Source organism: Theropithecus gelada, chromosome 14 (assembly GCF_003255815.1).
Source record: "Theropithecus gelada isolate Dixy chromosome 14, Tgel_1.0, whole genome shotgun sequence".
Lineage (NCBI taxonomy): Eukaryota > Metazoa > Chordata > Mammalia > Primates > Cercopithecidae > Theropithecus > Theropithecus gelada.
The window spans coordinates 72010940-72017852 of NC_037682.1; the positions used below are offsets into that span (position 1 = coordinate 72010940).

General features: G+C 37.8%; 1 pseudogene across 1 annotated transcript; it reads left to right on the forward strand.

Moving 5' to 3' along the window:
* The first annotated feature begins 656 nt into the window (after nt 1-656).
* Nucleotides 657-2794, forward strand: LOC112606218 (annotated as a pseudogene). Its single transcript, XR_003115613.1, has one exon. The product of XR_003115613.1 is annotated as an origin recognition complex subunit 3 pseudogene (transcript).
* The last annotated feature ends 4119 nt before the right edge of the window (nt 2795-6913 follow it).

A 6913-nucleotide genomic window follows, 5' to 3' on the forward strand; every position in this document is an offset into this window, starting at 1 on the left:
TCTATTTGTTGAATATTTATTGATATCTATTTGTTATATTTGTTGAATATCTATTATGATTCATTTCCTTAACCACTGTGTACATTCAGCCATGTAAAAACTCTACATAGGAAGACATAACAAGCAAAATCTATTATAAAGCTATAAACTGAGTGTCTTATGGGAGGTCAGAGGAAGAACCAAGAGTTTCAAAGTAAGTGAGAGATATCCCTAGGTAAAAAAAGATGGTGAGAATATTCTAAATGATAAACTAGTACATGTAAAGGTAGGAAGACCAAAGAAAAAGGGTGTATATGAGCTGAGGGTATATGTATTAGATGGGCTTGGGTTTTAGGATATTAGGTGTGCACCAGCGTAACTGGGAAGTGGGCTACATGGAAGGATGTGATAGAAGAGGTAAGTACCTTCACTAAAGATGCTGGTCTAAAAGAAATCAGTAAGACCAGGCCATGCAGCTCAAAATGCTAGTGCCCTCATCTATGTACTTAAAGTGTCCTATCAAGTACCATCAGGAGACTACCTGATATGACCCTGAAATAAGTCTAATCACAAAAGGACAATAGAATCCACTAGTGTTCTGAAATTGCAGTACTCTCTTTAACCTGTACTCTTCTACTCTCCACTCAGGATCACAGTCAAAAGGTATTCCCGGTGCATCCGGAATCCACAGAGCCAGTAGGACCATAGCCACTTCCTCAGTGTCTAAGGGCTGCTTTGTGTTTAAGCCAAACTCCAAAAAGAGAAAGATCTCTGTGCCAATGGAGGACTATTTTAACAAAGGGAAAAATGAGTCTAAGGACAGTAAGCTTCAATTTGGAACTTAGTTGATATGGCAGCAAATGAAATCTGAAAATGAGCCACTACAAGAAGAATTAAATAAAAACTTGTTTGACAATCTAATTGAATTTCTGCAAAAATCTCATTCTGGATTCCAGAAGAATTCAAGAGACTTGGGCTGTCAAATAAAACTCAGAGAAATTCCAACTGCTGCTCTTGTTCTTGGTGTGAATGTCACAGATCATGATTTAACATTCAGAAGTCTAACAGAGGCCCTTCAGAATAAAGTCGCACCATATGTAGTCTCATTGCAAACTAAAGACTGTCCAGATATGAAACACTTTTTTTGCAAAAGTTGATCTCACAATTGTTGAACTGCTGTGTAGATATAAAATCCAAAGAGGGGGAAAGTGTTCAGCTCACCCAGAGAAAGATACATTATTCAATGGACTCACTTTCCAGTTGGTATATGACTGTCACACAGAAGACAGACCCAAAAATGCCAAGCAAAAAGAGGACTACTTCTAGCCAATGGCAGTGTCCTCCTGTTGTGGTTATCTTACAGGATATGGAAAGCTTTGCCACAAAAGTACTGCAAGACTTCATAATTATCAACAGTCAACATCTGCATGAATTTTCACTAATATTCATTTTTTGAATTGCCATATCTATTATCATCCGCCGATTGTTTCCTCATGCAGTATCATCTCTATTGTGCATAGAACTGTTCCAAGTTTTGTCTTGCAAGGAGCACCTGACTATGGTACTCAATAAGCTACTTCTTACAACTCAGTTTCCCTTTAAAATAAATGAAAAAGCATTGCAGGTTCTGACTAACATCTTTTTGTATCATGATTTCTAAATTCAAAACTTTATAAAAGGACCAGCTTTCTCTATTAGAGCATTTCTATTCCCAGCCCTTAGGTGTCCTGTGCTGTAATCTTCCAGAAGCCAAAAGAAGAATAAATTTTTTATCAAACAATCAATGGGAAAACATGAGACATCTTCCATCTTTTAGGAGGTACATAGAAAAGCAAGTTGCGCTCTTGACCAATGAGAGATGTTTGAAGGAGGAAACACAATTATTACTAGAAAACCTTCATGTGTATCATAGGAATTACTTTCCGGTTTTGAGATGTCTTCATAAGTTCACCTCTTCTCTTCCCAAGTATCCACAAGGTTGACAGATCAGAGAGTTGTACCGCACATGTTTAGAAAAGAACATACGGAATTCAGAGGAGTATGCATCAGTCTTGTAGCTGCTGAAGATGTTGGCAAACGATGACTGATGACCATAGTTGAGGAACGTTTCAAGGTTTTTAAATCTTCTTGTGAAAATCACCTTGGCAGCACAGCTAAGAGAATAGAGAAGTTCCTGGCCCAGTTTCAGAGCTTCGATGAAACCAAAGAGGAAGAAGATGCTTCTGGGTCAGTCAAAGGGGCTTCAGAAGACAGACCTCTATCATCTTCAGAAGTCTTTACTGGAAATGAAGGAGTCAAGCGGAAGTAAGAAGCAAACCAAATTTGAAGTACTCAGAGAAAATATTGTGAACTTCATGACTGTCTAGTGAGAGAACAGCTTCTGCCTCCTGAGACACAGCCTCTCCATGAGGTGGTCCGCTTCAGTGCTGCCCATGCCCTTCGTGAGCATTTAGATGCTGCTCCATGAATTGCCCTCCATACTGCACTCAACAATCCTTACTATTATCTAAAGAATGAAGCACTGAAAAGCAAAGAAGGGTGCATTCCAAATATCGCCCCAGACATCTGCATAGCATATAAATTGCACCTAGAGTGTTGCAGGCTAATCAACCTTGTGGACTGTTCATAGGCTTTTGCAACAGTTTTGACAGCTGCTGAAAAAATGGATGCAAATTCTGCACCCTCAGAAGAAATGAATGAAATTATCCATGCTTGGTTTATTAGAACTTTTTTTGAACTACAACTTTTAGGATTTATAAAACCTACCAGATAGAAGACTGACCTTGTGGCAAGGCTAACACGGGGAGGCTGCTAGAAAGTGAAAGCAAATGAGTGAAATCAGAACTATCACATTTAGCTTAAGCGAAAAAGGTGACCAGTGATATTTACATACACTAGAGGACTAGAGGAGCCTGTTTTGGTGAGAAGATAAATGTGTAATCCTTATGTGATGTTTATCCAGAAAAGTACATTGCTAACCCCAAACAGGTATATATCAAAACACCTGTAGAATACTTTAGAGTCCAACAAATAATATATATAACTAAAACTGCTCACACATTTTACTGTACTTTTCACAAAGTTATTACTAAATTGTGAGTAAATCATTCTTGAACTTATAGTATAAAAGTATAATAAATTCCTTTATCCAGGAGTATAAATTTTTAAAAAATGTATTCCCTTTGACTTATCAGTACCTGAAGAATATTTTCAAAATGAACTTGGTTAAGGTTCCTTTGCTGATTATAAAATAGCCAGTTCTTTATCAGAGATGGATTCTTCTCTTAGTCAGTGGCTTAGGTTGGATAACTGCATATTATTTTAACTTAATCTTTTATTTCAGTGATGGTCCTGCCAAATCTCATATTGGCATGACCAAAGCTTCAGGCTAGGGCTCGAGATTAATGCTGTGCTTGTGAGCTCCCATAGTCAGAAACTCTATAGTTTGTGAAGGAAACCCAGGATGCACTCAGCTGGCAGAGCTTTTAACAACACTCAGAGTGAGTCCAGCTTGCTCTAGCATGGTGGCAACAGCTCAGCAGTGCTAATAGGAGTAATTACTCACATTTGTCTGTAAGGAAATAGAACTAGAAGTCACAGACAGAAAATAAATAAAGGTGGAAGGCGCTAACTTCAGCCTCACTCTTTTTTTCATAATCTCATGAGTACTCCACATTTTAAGGAAAGCTACTCCTTTAGATAAAGGGAAGAAGAGAGTGTCCCAATCCCTCTGTGCCAAGCATTGTGCAGAAACTTTCCCATGAAAGTTCCCGTTTAATCTTCATATCTCGGTGAGTTATTTTAATCCCATTTCACAGATTTACATTATATGAGGCTAAAAGACTTGCCCTCGGTCACGTGGTTAGTAGGTGACAGAGTAAGCTTCCAAATCCAACATATGTCATAGTACATACTGACTGTGTTCACTGACCTGCAAAGTACCAAGTCACTGCCTTGAACATAATGATTTCAAAACATCTTTCTGAGATGTGGCTTCAGATACATTTACCATGCCTTCTCAGCCCCTTACCATTTAAGTGTGGATAATTTTATTCAATAAGATATTGAGTAGCTTTTATGTGGCAGGCATGCTGGATAACAGAGGTATAATGTTGTATGATGTTATGGACTGATGTTATATGCCCCCAAAATTCACATGTTAAAATCCTAACCCCCAATGTGATAGTATAGGAAGCTGAGACCTCTGGGTGGTGATTAGGTCATGAGAGTGGAGACTATATAAATGGGATTGGTGCCCTTACAAAGGAGACCCCAAAGAGTTTCCTTATTTCTTCTAACACATGAGGACAAAGAGAAAAGATTGCCATCAATGAACCGGGAAGTTGGTCCTCACCAGAAGCTGAATCTCTAGTGCCTTGATCTTAGACCTCTCAGCCGCTAGAACTGTGATAAATAAATGTTTGCTACATGCTTGTTGTTTAAGCTACCCAGTCTATGATATTTTTGTTATAGCAACTTGAATGGACTAAGGACAGATGAGGACCAGTTTTTGTCCCCACTTATTTTGCTATTTCTTCAACATATATTGAGTGCTTGTATGTGCCAAGCACTGAACTAGGTTCTCAGAGCACAACAGTGAGTGAAACAGCTATAATTGCTGAAATGGCTTATAGTTCACTGAGGCTCATTGTCTTTGGAGGTGGTGATCACAGCCTCTGGCTGGTGATACATACTCTTCACTTCTAGCTGAGGTGATGGATTTTTACTTACTGACATACTTTTTCATTTTTTTTATCACACATTTATAAGACATCTGTAATGAAATTAAAGATAAAGAAATAAAATGAAATTGAATATTTCAGAATTTGGTTGATCCTCTGATCAAATATCTTTCAAAATCTGTTTTCATTTGAACTAATGCTCAAGAGTCATGCTTAAGAAACAATTTAATAATTTTCAGTAAGAATGCATTCACTGATTCTATTTCTTAAGGAGATTTTCCTATGAAGAAAACCTATCTCAAAGTGGTAGTCATTTATTGACCAAAGAATACATTTATCCACCCTTTCTGCTAGAAGTTTTCTAAAAACATCATTGAGAAAGTAGGATCTGAGCAATAAAGAGTTAACCCCAAATCAAATTAATGATAATTTTTAAAAATTTAACAAAGCCATCAGTGGCAGACAAATACAACATATAATTCACTATATATTTACAAAGTAAGAGTCAGTGTTAAGGGTGGATAAGATAGTTAAATAGCATGTTTATTTAATAAGCATGTACAATGAGTGTCTGTCCTATGAAACCACACTACATATTTTCAATTAAGGCATTATACTTAGCAGAGTAGGAAAATGATTATGGGAAGGAGTACTATTTTAAAAATAAATAGATTCTGGTAACTTACCTAAGAGAAAAATATTTGGGTGTGGTTTACAGATTACTTTTAGAAACTGATGATGAATTTCCTGGAGTTGTCTACCTGCTATGAACAATAATAAAAAAATGTTATCTTGGCTGTTTAGAAGTACCCAGTCATTAAAAGGAAAGCCATTGGAGGTGGCAGTGTTGACTGTGAAGGGCCACAAGGAGACTTTCTGACTTGATAGAAATGTCCTTTGTCTTGATAGGGCTGGAGGTTATGCGTATAAATTGATTTGTCAAAAATGATGGGACTATGTTTTTAAGTTCTGTGCCTTTCACTCTAGGCAAATCATAACTCAATAAAAGTACAAGTAAAATTTCAAAAATGTAAACTGTGGTAAAGGAAAAGACTTCTTGCTTATTTCTCAAAATCCTGGCTTGTGCCTTATTTAAACCGTCCATTTCACATTATGCAAAGGCATCTCAGGAAACTGAACACCAGCCTGTGGCTTGCTCTGGACAGTGGCCCGTGTCTTATGCCACGGCCATATTTGCTGTTGAGATGGCAGAATAATGGACTTACTGTGTGCAAGTATACTCATATGCACACACGTAGGTGTGTTCACATTGTGTATATGCACCTGAATATGTTCCAATCCTTTTTTGAGCTCCATTTTCTCCTTCTACCTAAAGGGAATTGTACTACTGGCTCTGTCTTACTAAGAAAACCTGTGATTTGGTTCATTGAGATCACAGATTTGAAACAGCTTCTAAAATTCTTAACATTGATGATCATGTTCAAATTATTTTTTTCTGATTCAAAAACGGATGTGTTGCGGGGAGGGTGTAAATAAGTAGTTACATGTACCTAAATTACCTGTTAACTTTCTTCCCCTCAAAATTCCCAGGGTTTATCTTTCTCAGCAAATGCTTCAGCACATAACACCATTTATGGCTGCTGCTTTTTTCTTCATAGTCAAAAAAGGTGTCCTGGAGTTCAAGACCAGCATGATCAATGTGGTGAAACCCTGTTTCTACCAAAAATACAAATATTAGCTGGGCATGGTGGTGGGCCCCTGTAATCCCAGCTACTTGGGAGGCTGAGGCAGAAGAATTGCTTGAATCCGGGAGGTGGAAGTTGCAGTGAGCTGAGATGGCGCCACTGCACTCCAGCCTGGGTGACAAGAGCGAAAACTCCATCTCAAAAAAAAAAAAAAAAAAAAAAAAGATGTCCTATTATCTCCTGAGCAGCACATAGTAACTGACTGCTTACAATGTGCTATTTTTACAGAGACTCTAGAGACATGTTTTTTGTTTGTTTATGTTTGTTTGTTTGTTTTTCTGGGTCAGTGGTACAGTTTAGTTCCTAAGCAAACTAGGCTAAAGATCAACCCTACTGAGGTTAGTTGTGTGGACCCTTTCCCCTGACCCCAAGTGTCTTTTTTGTACCAAGCATGTGTCTTCAAACTGGACAAGTTCCTCACCTATGGAAATTGAAATAATTTCCAAGACTTTTGTCTTCTAAGCTTGATCTCAGTCTGCTGAAAGGAATGGAGTGGATGCTTTTCAAGCAAATCATGCATTGGGGCTCTTATTCCAGTGCCTCAGT